The sequence below is a fragment of the Nomascus leucogenys genome, chromosome 16 (assembly GCF_006542625.1).
Source record: "Nomascus leucogenys isolate Asia chromosome 16, Asia_NLE_v1, whole genome shotgun sequence".
Lineage (NCBI taxonomy): Eukaryota > Metazoa > Chordata > Mammalia > Primates > Hylobatidae > Nomascus > Nomascus leucogenys.
In genome coordinates, this window is record NC_044396.1 from 12,272,438 (window position 1) to 12,288,649 (window position 16,212).

The 16,212-nt window shown below is 39.4% G+C and overlaps 1 long non-coding RNA gene across 1 annotated transcript in view; it reads right to left on the reverse strand.

Moving 5' to 3' along the window:
• Positions 1 to 4,386: 4,386 nt before the first annotated feature.
• The window catches only part of LOC101177150, a 534,278-nt gene continuing 522,452 nt past the window's right edge, over positions 4,387 to 16,212 (reverse strand). Inside the window, exons 3-4 of the long non-coding RNA XR_179510.2 lie at positions 13,940 to 14,098; positions 4,387 to 4,490 (exon numbers count right to left, since the gene is read on the reverse strand). This is a non-coding gene — a long non-coding RNA (uncharacterized LOC101177150). The remainder of the gene's footprint in view (positions 4,491 to 13,939; positions 14,099 to 16,212) is intronic.

Sequence of the window (16,212 nt, forward strand, 5' to 3'; positions counted from 1 at the left end):
GGACACCCTAGTCAACAAATGGTGCTGGGATAATTGGCAAGCCACATGTAGAAGAATAAAACCGGATCCTCATCTCTCACCTTATACAAAAATCAACTCAAGATCGATCAAGAACTTAAATCTAAGACCCAAAACCGTAAAAATTCTAGAAGATAACATTGGAAAAACCCTCTAGACATTGGTTTAGGCAAAGATTTCATGACTGAGAACCCAAAAGCAAATGCAACAAAAACAATAATAAATAGGTGGGACTTAATTAAACTAAAAAGTTTCTGCACAGCAAAAGAAACAATCAGCAAAGTAAACAGACAACTCACAGAGTGAGAGAAAATCTTCACAATCTGTATATCTGACAAAGGACTAATATCCAGAATCTACAGGAACTCAAACAAATTAGCAAGAAAGAAAACAAACAATCCCACCAAAAAAATGGGCTAAGGACATGAAGAGACAATTCTCAAAGGAAGATATACAAATGGCCAACAAACATATAAAAAAATGCTCAGCATCACTAATTATCAGGGAAATGCAAATCAAAACCACAATGCTATACCACCTTACTCCTGCAAGAATGGTGGCCATAATCAAAAAATAAAAAAATAGTAGATGTTGGTGGGGACGTGGTGAGCATTACACTGTTGCTGGGAATGTAGACTAGTAAAAACCCTGTGGAAATCAGTGCAGAGATTCCTTAAAGAACTAAAAATAGAACTACCGTTTGATCCAGCAGTCTCACTACTGGCTATCTACCCAGAGGAAAATAAGTCATTATATGAAAAATATACTTGCACATGCATATTTATAGCATCACAATCACAACTGCAAAAATATGGAACCAGCCCAAATGCCCATCAATCAATGAGTGGATAAAGAAATTGTGGAATACTATTCAGCCATAAGAAGGAATGAAATAATGGCATTTGCAGCAACCTGGATGGAATTGGAGACCATTATTCTAAAATGAAGTAACTCAGGAATGGAAAACCAAATATCACATATTCTTATTCATAATTGAAAGCTAAGCTATGATGATGCAAAGGCCTAAGAATGATACAGTGGACTTTGGGGACTTGGGGGAAGGGGTGGGCAGGAGTGAGGGACAAAAGACTACAAATTGGGCACAGTGTATACAGCTCCGGTGATGGGTGCACCAAAATCTCACAAATCATCTCTAAAGAACCTGCTAATGTAATCAAACACCACCTGTTCCCCAAAAACCTATAGAAATAAAAAACATAAAATCAAATAAAAAGATGATTAGAAAAATGTTAACTACCTGGAAATTATAGATTTATAAATAATTCAGGTATTGTAGAATAAATCAAATTGAAATTAAATATTTTTAACTACATTGTGATAGATATGACGTATTAAACCTTGTAGCATGCAGCTAATATACTACTTAATGTGTAATTTATAACTCTAAATGAAGATAAATGAGCAAATTCAGGAAATCAATGATTAAAACTTCCATCTCAAGAAATGAGTAAAAAGCCCATCAAATCAAACTTAAGGAGATTAAGTGAAATAAACAATAAAGGTAAGAGCACATATCAATAAGATTAAGAAAACTCACAAGCATACAATAGAAAAAATCATTAAAACCAAAAAGTTAGGTCCTTAAGAAAATTTACAAAATTGATAAATCGCTAGTGAAATTGATTGGGAACTAAATGTAAATTATCAATATCAGGATTGAAAAGGAGAACATTACTACAGATCCTATAGATCAAATTATAATAAGAAGGTATTATTAAAAACTTCACATCATGAACATACTTGGTAATTTAGATAAAAAATTACTTATCCTAAAAGAAACTTTATGACAAAAGAAACGTTGATTGGTACAAGATCTATTTAAATAATAAAATTTACTATTAAAATGACAGATCAACTCTCTTATAAACATAAATGCAAATTTTCAAACAAAATTTTGGAAAGCGGAAACAAGTGTTATATAAAAAGGAAAATACAATATGACCAATATATTTTATTCCAGGTATGAAAGGTTGATTCAACATTAGAAAAATGAATCAATGTGATTCACTGTATTAACAGAAGAAAACAGCAGATTATCTCAATAAACTAAAGCATTTGACAAAATTCAACATATATTCATGATGAAAATTTATAACAAACTAGAAATAGAAGGGAACTTTCTAAATTCGATTAAAAAAATCTACCAAAAATTACGTTATTGTATTTAATATTAAAATGCTAAAAACTTCTTCCTTGAGATCAGTACTGTATATGGTATGACTTTATTTGCATAAAATACAAAACAGGCAAAGTTAACTTACCTGTATTACAATCCAGAATAGTAGTTACTCTCTGCAAGAAGGAAATAGTAGAAAGACTCCTGGGGTGCTGGTGATGTCTGTTTCTTGATCTGATGTGGCTATAAGGTTATATTCACTTTTTGAAAATTCATTGATCTGTTCACTTATAATGCATGTAGTTTTCTGTATGTTTATATTAACAAAAGATTAATTTAAAAACATGCTGATAGAAATTTTAAAATCCAACTTGTATTTCAAATAACTAGCTTTCTCTCATGAGATAATAGGTTGGAGGCTTTTTCAATGTTCAGACAGTTCTTTGCCAGCATGTTGACCCAGCCTTGGCAAGGACTAAATGATGGACATCTTGGGGGCCCATTTAGAGAATCTGAGCTCCCCAGACAATGCTCAGAAACCAGACAAGTCTTTCATCAGCTTCCCCATAGCTAAGTGAGCTTTTCCAACACATTTTCCAGGCCTCAGATAATGCAATTCTATTTCAGGAAACTTTCTTAGTGTGTGCAGCTGCCCAGCAACTCTCCAAAGGAAAGGTCTGCGGAACCATTGTAGATCTGTTTCTCACTGTGCTGTCCCTGTTGGGGTAGAAGGCAAGGTAAAAAGGCCAAGCCTCTTAGGACTCAAACTATACATTGGGTAGAGGCAGGAGTAGAAGTGAGCAATAACCTTCAAGGTCCTCTGATCAAGAAACATTACTCCATGAACCTCCACACCAAGAGCAACAGCCATATGCTACCAGGAACAGCTCTTGAAGCTTTATCCGAAACACATTCTCCAAAAAAGTTGCACATCTGCTCTCTAGACCTAGGTACCAGAGTTCTTCTCCAAATTTCATTGCACTTCATTATCTGTTCAGGAGCTCCCCCAACTCCATAAATGAGATAGGTAGAGAAGTAGCACATTTACAATGGATGCTGTTGACCCCTTGCTTTCTTTGTTTAATTTTATTTTTTAAATTGAATTATAATTGCACATATTCATGGGGTACATAATGATGTTTCAATACATACTATGTATAGCGATCAGATAAGGACTATGACTATATCCGTCATTTCAAACATTTATCACTTTGTGTTGGGAACATTCAATATTCTCCTTCTAGCTATTTAAAACTATACATTGTTGTAATTTTCTTAGAATGGAAATCTACCTAGACAGTTTTAGCAAAAGAAACTGCCTGGCTTTTTACTTATTTTCTAGAAACAACATAATTTTGATCAGTTAACTTCCCATTCTTCCAAGAAGTTCTCTAGGGCTTATTCCAGTACGCAGTCCTCTCTCTTTTCTCTTCTCTCTGAAAGCATGTAGGAGTGATGTTCAGCTCACAAACTGGCTGGCTTTACAGACACACACACAGACAAACACACACACACACACACACACACAATGTGATATATACATCTATGGCTTGGAGCCCTGCATTTTGTATAGATGTAATATTTTTGTGGTGCCTACTTTCTTAGGAGGGTCCATGAAGTCTGCTCAATATAAGTGGATCCAAAAGATTGCATCTGTAGTGTGCTGAAAGCCCTTGTCTTTTTATAGCAGCATTTAGCAGCAGACATAGCCTTTTCAGTTCTACCCTGATAGAGAATGGTCTTCTCCCTAACCTACTCTAAATGCCTTACTGTGATGATCAGGCTCCTCTCTACTTCCTTAATGTCCTTGCTTATTCCATTCATTCTCCTTTTTATTATTCTTCAGTCAAACTGGCTTTTCCCCTGTCAAATATGTCAAACTAGTTTCTTTCTCAACCCTTGGTCCTTGCTCTTCCCTCTGCCTACAATATGCTCATCTAGGTCTTCAGTTGACCAGCTCCTTCTTCTCATTCAGGTGTCAGCTTAAGTGTCATCTCCTCAGAAGACCTTCCCTGATTACCAATCAATTTATAACAAGTCATTCTCTAGTTTTTAAATTTATCTTATCTATTTACTCTCTTGCTTATAGAATATCTACCCCCACTATAATGCAAGCACCATGAATGAAGGGCTCTTGTCTGTTTTATCCATTTTTAGGTCTCCAGCACCTAGCACAGTGCCTGATACATAGTGGGTAGATGTGTCAGTTTGAGTCTTCTGAGAAGCAGATTCCCAGATGGGATGAGACATACAAGAAACTTATTAGGAGAAACACCTGTGAAGGATAAAGGGGAGGGTGCCAGGAGAGCTTCAGACTGTGTCACAGGTCTTAAACCTGTGAAAGAAGAGAGAAAAGGAAGGAGGTTTAATTAAGAAGAACCTCAGACTACAGTGTAGTTCTGAGAAAGTCTTGGTCAGGCTGAAAAGGAGAGCCCATTCAAAGATTGTCCATTAAAAAAGCCCCATGTTGGACAGGAATGGCCTGGTTCCAGGCCCCCCACCATGCTCAGATAGTGGCTGAGAGTGAGCCTGAGAAAGCTGGGTGCACAGTGGACCCAAAGGGGCAGCTTCTGGGGCTGTAATCACGAGGCTCCCCATGTAGATTAACTTGAAGAGGTACCTGAATGGTGAATCCAAGGTCTCCGCAGCAGTTCCTAGACATTTGTTAAAAGAAAAAATGAGTGGATAAATGCATGATAAATCTCTGAACTCCATGGTAGAGGAACCCACATGGCCTAACTAGACAAATTCTTTACTGAACTCTTCAACTGTTCTCATGAATGGACCTGCAAACTGGCTGTTCCTGGTCATCACTTCTATGGATGAGCCAGGTACTAGTGGTATTGTAAGTGATACCATTTGGATATTTGTTCTCTCTGAATCTCATGTTGAAACATAATCCCCAGTGTTTGAGGTGAGATTTGGTAGGTATTTTGTATCACGGAGGCAGATCACACATGTGTGTCTTAGTGCTAATGCCCTTGGTGATGAGTGAGTTCTTATTCTGAGGTCATGCAAGATGTGTTTGTTTAAAAGTATGTGGCACCTCCCCCACTCTCTCTTGCTCCTGCTCTTGCCGTGTGATGCATTGGCTACCCCTTTATTTTCCACTGTAATTGTAAGTTTCCTGAGGTCCTCACCAGAAGCAGATGCTGGCAGTATGCTTCCAGTACAGTCTGAAGAACCATGAGCCAATTAAACCTCTTTTATTTATAAATTACTCAGCTTCAGGTATTCCTTTATAGCCACACAAACAGACTAACACACTAGGTCAGGACCACTTCTGTGCTTGATACCTCACAATGAAGACCTTAATTGACCCATAAATTAGCTTTATTACTATTATTGTTTATTATTATATCATTGTTTTCTCTAACCAGAGGATAACCCAGGAAGATTCACAAATGCTTTATCCTTTCCCTGTTTTTCCCTACACTTCTTAGCACAGTGTAGTTCTAAAGTAAAGATCTCAACTTCAAAGGCCTACCAAAGCCAGGCATTTTATGGAGACAAGTGAAGCAGGCCTGGTGGAGAATGGTAGGGATGAGAACTGGAGTTGGCTTGCCCCATCTAGATGGGGCAACTGCTCTCTAGCTGCAAGCAGATGATTGCCAGGTGGGAATGCAGACTCCATGTGACTAGGTCAAGTAATGCCAGAAATCCGGATTTTTTACGTGAAATCTCCCAATTTTTCAATGTTGAGAACTAATTAAGTGTGTTTTAAGCACTCCGCAAGCCAACCCTAGTGTGGCCAAACAAAACATGCCTGTGGGATGATTTGGCCATCAGTTTATGGTCTCCATTCTAGACCAGTTGATGGACAACATTCTAGATCTTTAAAACTCAGTTTTGCTAAAAGTTTTGTAGCAGTTTTTCTTGGAAGTCTTCTCAGAACAGCTGATGACTAACCATTTATGTCACTCCCCAGTATCCTGGACCCAGAGAACATGGAAGGGAATAGACCATAAATGTCTGAGTCACAAAGCCCATGGGACTTCATGAAATGCAAGGTGACAGGCATTTCTTTACCAGTGTGTGAGTGGGTCTGCCAGTGAGGACAAGGCTGAAGATAAACAGATGGATCTTACTGCCTGCCCAGAGGGAGTACAAAGTGGCTTCAGGGAGTGAGGACTAAATTCCAAGGCAGAGTTCACTTTCAGCAAATATTATGCCCTACAGCTGGAAAACCTAGATGCATTGTTTGTTTATTTACTTACTTTGGGTAGTAAGCCACATAATTAGAAATCCTAAGAGGTGAAGGTAAGAAAAATGGAAAAACTCACCAGTGATTCAAAATTATGAAAGACTTAAAACAGTTAACAACAATAATAATTTTTAGAAGTCCCTCCCAATAACAAACTTGTTTTGTTTTGTTTTTGAGATAGGGTCTTGTTCTGTGTCCCAGGCCGGAGTGCAGTGGCACCATCATGGCTCACTGCAGCCTCGACCTCCTGGGCTCAAGGAATCCTCCCACCTCAGCCTTCCAAGTAGCCAGGAGTTTCACAGTGTTACCTAGGCTGGTCCTGAACTCCTGAGCTCAAGCAATATGCCCTCCTCGGCCTCCCAAAGTGCTGGGATTACAGGAGTGAGCAACTGCACCCAGCCCTCAAATAACAAGTTTTAATAAATTTTATTACAGCATGCATACAGCGTATGTGCCGAATTATATATTTTATTCATTTTGAGCACATTGATGAGAATGTCGATGTTTCACATAATGAATAATTTCTAATATTTAATTAGGACCCACATCCTGATTCAGACTCCAGGTTTGTAGCACCAATGGTGACTCACTGCTTGGATTTTCAGGAGCATAAAAATCACAATCCATTTTAACAGACCCAGGGGAATCTAAACATTTTCCAGAATTTGACATATAGTAGGAATATCAGTTACTGGATTCATGTACTTATCAACAAAGCTGTTGGTGGAAGTTGCATTGCTTTTAGGTCTACAGGAGGCTCTTAAATAGTGCTACTTTTTCAAAGTAAATCCTTGTTCATTCTTTGAACTTGTGATTCCAATCTAACAAAGACTATAATTTGCTTCTGGAATTGATGGAAATTCTGTTTTCATCAATACTTCTATAATCCTTCAAAATTTTTATTGCATGATGGTTGCCTTCTTCAAAAGGTATCTATCCAGTTTGAACACAGACAGCTGCACCTCTGAAATTATTGGTGATGCTCCGCACTTTGCTTTTCTCTTGAAATTTTGAGTTCAGTGTACATCCATGTTTTGTCACAACCATAAGAAAGCATCGTCATGTGAACAAAAATCACTCCAACAATGTGGGTTTCTCAGTCCTTCATCCCCAAAGTTCTTGATCTGAGGAGGCAGCTCAGTGAATCTCATGAGGTTTCCCCATCTGAGGGCTTAAAAATAAACAGCCTCTGCCTACACTGATTTATGTGCTTCAAAATATCTAATAAACTGATGATGGCTGTGGGGACTGGCTTGAAGCACAGTCACAGTTGGAATCATTTGCTGCATTGCATGACACATGGACCTCCCCACAGAGGTCACAGTCCCAACTTTTGCAGGAAGGGGCAATAGCATCCTCCATGCAACCTATGCTACCGACTGCAGTCACCTGTCAAAGCCACCTTGTCCTCTTTCATACCAAAGGTGTCCCATTGGCAAGTGAACTCATCTTTTCCATGTTTTGACCAAACTTCTCAAATTCCTTACTGGCATGAGTTAGGACTTCCCAGCTCAGGTATGCCAGGTAATTTCACATGTGTATGTACAGGATTGTGTAAGAATCTACGCTTATGCTCTTGAAAAGCATTTATAGCTCCCTGTATATGGCACAGTCCAGAAGACTGTCCTACAGCCTAAACTTCTAGGTTCTATCTTTTCATTAATTCAACAAATATTTGGTGAAAACATACTATGCCCAGATGCCTAAATTTACATCTTACTTGTTGAGCTTTTAATTGTCAACTCCAGTCTTTTTTTCCAGAAACAGCACAAAAAGGACAGAGGGGTTTATTTTCAAATGGTGTTGGCAGAAATTGATGTAGCAATTAGCTTCTCTAGAAGAATCCCCTGCTATTTCATCAATTTGCTAACTTCTGTTCACTGGAATTGAGAGAGCTGCCAAGTGCAGCATTCTTTTTGGAAAAAAAAAAAAAGTAAATCCTAGTTTAAAATCCTCTACATAATCATATTCTGCTTCACTTGGCAAAACTCTTAACTCCTATGATTGAGACATCCACTGTGCTTTTTTTAACTCTCCAGTAGTAAATCTTGTATATTTCTAAATCCTTCTTGAAATATTATATTTACTATATATGTTCTACCATGGGTAGTATTTTTATAATCCTTTATCAAAGTGCTTTGTGACCTGCCTGCATTTAGCTATCTGCAAACTATCTTTTACTTAGTCCACATCTGCTTACTGCTAAACAGCTTGCCTTTGCTGTAACTTTGTGTAAAACATGACAAGTTATTATTGCATTTGCTATTTGCTGCCATTTGCAATTGTCATCTTTTAAGACATGCTGTCTCCCTAGACCACTTTTGATCATTTGCATGACATGAAAAGAAATGACTGCAAATAAAAATTGCTCAAATGCTATGCCTGGTTGTGGTTTTAAGTGGAACATCTGGGCTCATTCAAATCACCCTTCCTTCTGATGTGACTTTCTTTGCCATGACTCACAAAGGCAGGAGGTTTGGTCAGGTGGCTTTTTCTAGGAGTTACTGGGAAAAAAGGGAATTCTTACTCCAGAGACTATGTTTCTTGGCTCTTCAGAGCTTTCAGGAAGAAACAGGGCACTTCATGTTGTTCTCTTCAACCTGTTCTGGGCTACTGATAGCTTTGACAAGAAAAGTCTCTGGAACTTCTTTTGACATGGGAGCCCAGAGGATGGTCACCCAGGGACCGAAGTGGAGTGGATAGAAATGTGGAAGCCTGAGGAAGACCTGGTTGGATCTTTGAAACTGTGCAAGGGAAACAGGCTCAGTCTGACTGGCTGCAGAGTGTGGAATAGAGGGTATCAGAATGGAGGGGGAGAATTCACTTCAGCAAAGTTGACGGACAGTCCCTACTTCAGGTCTCAGCTCAAAGATCACTTCCTTGGAGAGACTTTCTCTGCCACCCAAACTAAAGTAGATCTCCCTCCCTTGATTTGTCTAATCATGTTACTCTGCTTATTTCCTCAAAACAGTTCTGAGACAATGAGGTTTCTTGTTTATTTATTTTTATTGTTCTCCCCAATGGAAAGTAAGCTCCATGGTGACAGGGAGTGTTCACCCACTCCTCTCCAGGTCAGAGCTGGCTAAACAATTTGTGGGGCCCAATGCAAAATAAAAATGTAGGGTGCCTTGTTCAAAAAAAGAAGGGGAAAAAGTGCTGCTAAAGGCACTAAAGTGTGATATTTTCCTTTCTTGAATGGTCTCTCTCTCAACTTGCCATTCTGTTTCTTTATTTGCTATTTAATGACATTCTAAGTTAAAAAAATGGAAATTTAAAATTATTAGCATGGCTTACTGTTTATCTTTACAATGTGTAATGTCAGTTTTAAATGCAAATATAACAGCATTTAACTCTTACACAGAAATCATGAAAATTTCTCTGCAACCTCACCAACATCAGTTGCTTTTTGACTTTTTAATAATAGCCATTCTGACTGGTGTGAGAAGGTATCTCATTGTGGTTTTGATTTGCATTTCTCTAATGATTAGTGATTATTAGTATTTTTTCATATATTTGTTGGCCACATGTATTTCTTCTTTTGAGAAGTTTCTGTTTATGCCCTTTGCCCATTTTTAAAATTGAGTCCTGGAGAAGAGGAAACACACACTGCTGGTGGCAATCTAAATTACTTCAGCCACTGTGGAAAGCAGTGTGGAGATTCCTCAGATAACTTAAAAACTAACATTTGACCCAGCAATCCAACTACTGGGTATATACCCAAAGGAAAATAGATTGTTCTACCAAAATGATGCATACACTCATAGGTTCATTGCAACAATATTCACAATAGCAAAGACATGAAGTCAACCTAGATGCCTATCAGTGGTGGACTGGATAAAGAAAATATGGTTCATGTACACCATGGAATGCTACACAGCCATAAAAAGGCATGAATTTATGTCCTTTGCAGCAACATGGATGCATCTGGAGGCCATTATTCTAACCGAACTAATGCAGAAACATAAAACCAAATACTGCATGCTCTCTCTTAAAAGTGGGAGCTAAACATATCTATCAGGTGCTATGCTATCTGCCTGGGTGATGGGATCATTCGTACACCAAACCTCAGTGACATTCAATTTATCCATGTAACAAACCTGCAGATGTACTCCCTGAATCTAAAAAAAGTTGAGAGAAAAAACAAAATAAAATAAAACAATTACCAAAATTACAGAATTAATATTTGTAGCTCAAAAATGCATATCTATTTCACTCTTACCAGAACAGTGGAAATGCTACACGAAACTCAACAGTTTTTAATTCACATCTTGATACATTCTACCAACACTCTTTACCTTCAGCTTACTGATGGGTACGGAAAAATTGAAAGGAAAAGAAACTATTGTCTTAACATTTTCTCTCCTTCTAGCATTTCAGCATTAAAGTAGTTGGCTAATACAGGGAAACAACATGAATAAGAAAGAATGCAGTAGGGTCCCTTGGTTCTTGTTCTCTTTCAAACAAAAAAGCTTGGCCTCTAGGATGTCAGCACCTGCCTCCTCCCCACCTTTCTCAGTAGTAGCCCTAACACAATTGCCTTGTACTTGCTTTTAGTCTCACTGAATGCTTGAATATTGTGGGCCACCAACTTCTGTGCTCACGGGGTGTCATCACAAATGCTATATGTGAATGGGAAGGCACTGTGGACATTTCTTCTGCTCATGTGCATGCTCCCTCATCCCATTAGACTTTCTTACAAAACACAAGTTCCTTGAAATTATTCAGAATTGCAAGATAGTAGTAGCGGTGCATTAAACCAAATGTGGGACCATTTGACTGTGCAAGTCACTGCCCATGAAGCCAGCCCTGATCCATTTTCCACCACAATGTAGTTAATAAAGAGCACACCGAGCACAGAGGATGGGCACTTGCATTCTTGCTGAGTGATGAATGACTGAACAATTCAGAACTGTCGACCAATGAACTGAGCTGCAGCCATAAGTGACCTCATGGCCCAGAAAGAGGAAGACAAAGACAAAGGTAGAGAGCTTCAGTTTCCAATACTGTTCCTGTTCCTCAGCCTACTTGTATCTCCTAGCCTTGAGTTCAATGAAATATTATTATTCCCTATAACAAATCTCCCCTGATTTATCTGTGTAGGTTTTCACAGTGTCTTGACAAAGAAATTCATTTTGTGCCGTGGCCTGCCCATGACCTTCTCCAGACATACCCAGCTATACGATCTTCTGAATGTGTCATGATTTTCACAATGGCATGCCTTTGACCACAGAGCCATTGTTCTCTCAATAACTATGCCCTCTTTTCTTTCCTTTTTTCTTTTTTCTTTTTGTTTCTCTCTTTCTTTCTTTTCTTTTTTTTGAGATGGAGTTTTGCTCTTGTAACCCAGGCTGGGAGTGAAATGGCGTGATCTTGGCTCACTGCAACCTCAGCCTCTTGAGTTCAATCAGTTCTCCTGTCTCAGCCTCCCGAGTAGCTGGGATTACAGGCACCCGCGACCAGGCTCTCTTTTCTAATAAGCCAACTCCTCTTCTTTCTCCAAGATCAGCTCTCCTGTGATACGTTCTTCAGTTCTCACTTGAGATAGTCACTCAGCTGTCATTGTATTGAGGTAGATGCTGACATTTCTGTCCCTGAAATCTCCTTGGGGGTGGGGTAAAGCAGTGTTCTCTTTTGTATTTCTCTTGCCCAGTACCTCATCTAGTGCTTGATACTTAGATTCTCACTGTTGCATAAGACTTGATTGTTGATTTACCAAATTACCACATATGGCTACACCTGGGGGACATTATGTTAGGACTATTTTCAGAATACCTCAGTTGCAAGTTGTTTACCACTTCCCAGTCCTTATTTCTTGTGTTCAAAGATGATTTTTCATTGAAAACTCTTCTAGCTGATTATAGGAATTATTTAAGCTAGTGGTAGTAGAAAGAAGTGTGGACAATAAAAAGAGGCATATTGAAATGGGCTTGGATTAAAGCCATCCAAAGACTATCTGTGCTCAGCTGTGCCTAGAGTACTTTTGGAACAATCTATTTATGAAATGATAGACCACAGATCACTGACGATGACACCCACATTCATTCTTGAAAAATATGACTCAGTTGTACGTCGTGCACATACACAGGAGCAGGAATAGATCACAGATCACTGACTGTGACACCCACATTCATTCTTGAAAAGTATGACTCAGCTGTAAGTCGCGCACATACACAGGAGCAGGAATCTGAGGGGAAGAAATATCTATCCAGTGCAGATGCCATTCACAGAGATCCCCAGACAGTCTCCTAAGCAGCCTGAATTGTTCTTCTTGTCTGGTCTGCATCCCACTGGGAAACAGTCCAAGGTGTCAAATATTTTCACTGAATATGGTGGTCTACCTCCTTTGGCATGATAAAAAGACCTTTTCTTTCCTTGACAAGGAAAGAAAGAAAAGGTCTACCTCCTTTGGCATGATATTTTGGAGGGGTCTCTTCCGGTGGGGCATTGTTTATCATTTATTTCTCATCCAAACTGAGAATTATAGAACAAATCCTGCTTTCATTCAGATTACAGATTGGTTAAAACAATATCTGAAATACAGCAGATATTGTCATGATTTTGCCAAAACAAAACAAAAACAAAAACGAAAACGTCTTACAAGATAGAAATGCTTAATGAATACATAACACATTTATCAGGACTTGTTTTCTCGTTGTTATCAAGAGTTGGCCATGAGGAATAGGATATTAGGTCATATGCAGACTAGGAAGTGGAAAAGGCCAAAAGATAAAAATTCTACAGGAGACAGAGAAAGCCCTGACATGTCTGTCTTTTTTGCTTGCTTCACACATGAAGTGATTCCCTGCTGAATGGAAAGACAGACAGGTGAGACTGGCTTTCATTCAAATGATGGGTGGAAGTGCCCCTGCCATGTTTGAAGGTTTAAAAAGTTCTAATGTTCAGATGAAGAGGGAAGAGAGAATAACATTCTCCTCCCCTCATATGCAATGCAGTGGGAAAATCAGTCCCACTCTTTTATTTATGTGGTCAAAATGTAAGTATAAAATTTATTACCCAGATTGCGAGTCAATCTAATCACTGGATCATCTTTCATTAGCTCTGGACATTTAGCTCTCTGTGATACAACCGTGTTTCTCTGACCAAATAAGTCTGTGTCAAATAATTGTTAAAATTTCCACTGATCCCCAAAAGTCTGAGTACCAGCTGGATGTAGATGTTTGCCAACACCAGCAGTCATGTGGAACTCACTAATTGGGTATATGCATCCTGGGCATACAGACATGCCATGCCAAAGGGGTGGCCGTACCTCACGATGCCTTTGGAACATGCAATAACTTCATTGCTTTACAAAAAAAAAAAAAAAAAGGAAAAGACAAGACTTAGCTGAAAGCAAGGTTGCTTTTCGGAAGGGAAACTCTTTTCCCAGGGTGCACTGTGCAGACAAAACTTACTGCATCCCTTCTGAAAATGTGTCTGGAGCAGTCTTCCAAGATGATTAATAGAGCAAGTATTTCTCACAAGGGTCTGACCTTTGAAAGCACAGACAGACAAAAGGCGTAAATGGTCAGAGAGGGATGGAGAGCGTCAGGCTCACAAGACACCCGTGCCCACACACTCACCTCTCGTCAGGGCCTGGAACACACTGTGCTGTCCCTTGGGGAAAGCCCTTTAGGACCATGATGCCTTTGAAAGGTTTTTGCGTCATTGTAAATGTCTTTACCTTGAAGATTTTCTTTGAAATGATGGAACTGCCAGTTGGTGTATTGTAGGTGCAGAGACTGCAAAGACAAAAAAAATTAGTCTGATGATTTCCTGCACAAAGTGTTCAGCTCAGAGCCATGGGCCACACATTTAGACACGAATTCTTTATTTTTTTTTTTATTTTAAGTTCCAGGGTACATGTGCAGGACGTGCAGCCTTGTTACATAGGTGAATGTGTGCCATAGTGGTTTCCTGCACCTATCAACCCATCAGCTAGGTATTAAGTCAGGCATGAATTAGTTATTTTTCCTGATGCTCTCTCTCCCCACAGCCACCCTCCATTCACAGGCCTGTGTGTATTGTTCCCCTCCCTGTGCCCATGTGGTCTCATTGTAGAAACAAATTCTTAAATGCAATGTGTGTGTTTCACTGAAGAGGGGAGGAAAGGAAGGTAGATATTTTGGGAAAAGAAAACCAATATTTTTAAGGACCTAATGTTAAATTTTTATAGCAACTCTATAAAACAAATGTTTATGTTCCCATCTGACAGACAGATGAACTAGAACTTAAAGAACCTGGTAAGGTCATAGGTTGAAAGTGGTGGCAATGTGGGGATTCAGCTCCATTTAGGCCTAATTCTAAACTTCATTCTTGTTTCACTATCCCAAGTTATCTAAAGCTTATGGGGGGAGGGTTAAGTGGACAGGTCTTTGCAAAAAGTCATCTGCCTAAAAATAAAGCACATTTCTGAGTTCTCCGACATGGCATGCTGAGGGTCCTTGCTGAGTTGGTAAGTTTAAGCAATGATGAATTTTATTGTACCAAATGGGGAAATGCTTTTTAAATATCCTATTTCTGTTCTTATCCCTTGGTTTTGCAGTAATTTTCATTCATTTATATTTGACTGACTCATTGACTTAAAAATGTTATTCAATCACTACTGTATGCCAGGTACTGTGGTAGGCAATTGGTGTGCAGTGGTCATCTTAGCCTGAGTTTCCCCTAAAACTGAGCCTGAGGCTAAGGCTTGCATGCAGATAGATGGTTTATTTGGGAAGTAAACTTGGAGGGAAGAAGTGAGGGGTCAGGGAGAGTGAAACAGGAAGGGAGAAGTCAATACAAGGATACATTATAGAGGTGGCCACCAGTCTGCGTGGCTGGTGCTCAGTCCTGTTGGTATCTTTCAAAAGGTGCATAAAAGGGATTGGAGGAAGAAGCATTTATTATTCATTGGCTCCTGGCCTGCTTTTATTGGAAGTTGCCCCACACAGCATTAACATTTGCACAATTCTGGGTTGCACATGTATGAATGTCAAGCAGGCACCTGCAGTTGCCTCACCCAGGGAAGTCAGGGAAGCCTCTGGGCAGGCAGCAGAGGTATGTGCTGCAAGTTTCAGGTGTTCTCTTTCAGTGCAGAGAAGTATGAAACTTCCTGGAAGTCCTTGCCAGGGCCACAAGCTGAGGCTGAGAGGATATGAGGTAGTGCACAAGATGTCCGATGTAGTGAGCTAAATGGATACAGTCCTTATTCTCAAGGAAAAGCCTACAGCTTAGTAAGAGAGATGCTTATTAAATACATTAACCAACTACATAATTACAAATTTTAAGAGGCATCATGAAGGAAAATGGCAGGTGCCAGGAGAGAGAATAACAGGCAAGCCTACCCTAAATTGGGATGATGAGGGTGCCTTCTCTGTGGGACTGACATTTAGGCTGACACCTGCAGAATGAGCAAGAGATGGTCAGGAGAAGGTGGGGAAGGACATCACAGAGAGAACAGCCTGTGCAAAAATTAGAGGCAGAGTAGGTCTTGGTGAGCTATAGCAACAGAAAGACCCCAACATGACTCAGCAGAGAGAGGAAGTTGGGAAGAGAGGAGTGAGACATGCCTAGAGACGTAGGTGGTTGAGTTCTGGATTTTAAAGCCAGTAGAGGTATTTTAAAATATTTGAAAACCCTCTATGGTTTTTACAAAAAAAAAAAAATTGTGTTCTGCAGTAGGGAAAGCAGAGAAGCTTTTCCAAAATAGTTGCAGTAGTCTAGGGAAGGAAGCTTGGTGGCTTGGATTAGTGACTGGTGACACTTGTGACAGTGGAGATGACAAAAACTGGGCAGATTAAAGGCTATTTTTCCCTCAAGAAAATGTGGTGGCAGATCAGATATGAGGACAAGGATGATGGAGGAATTATGT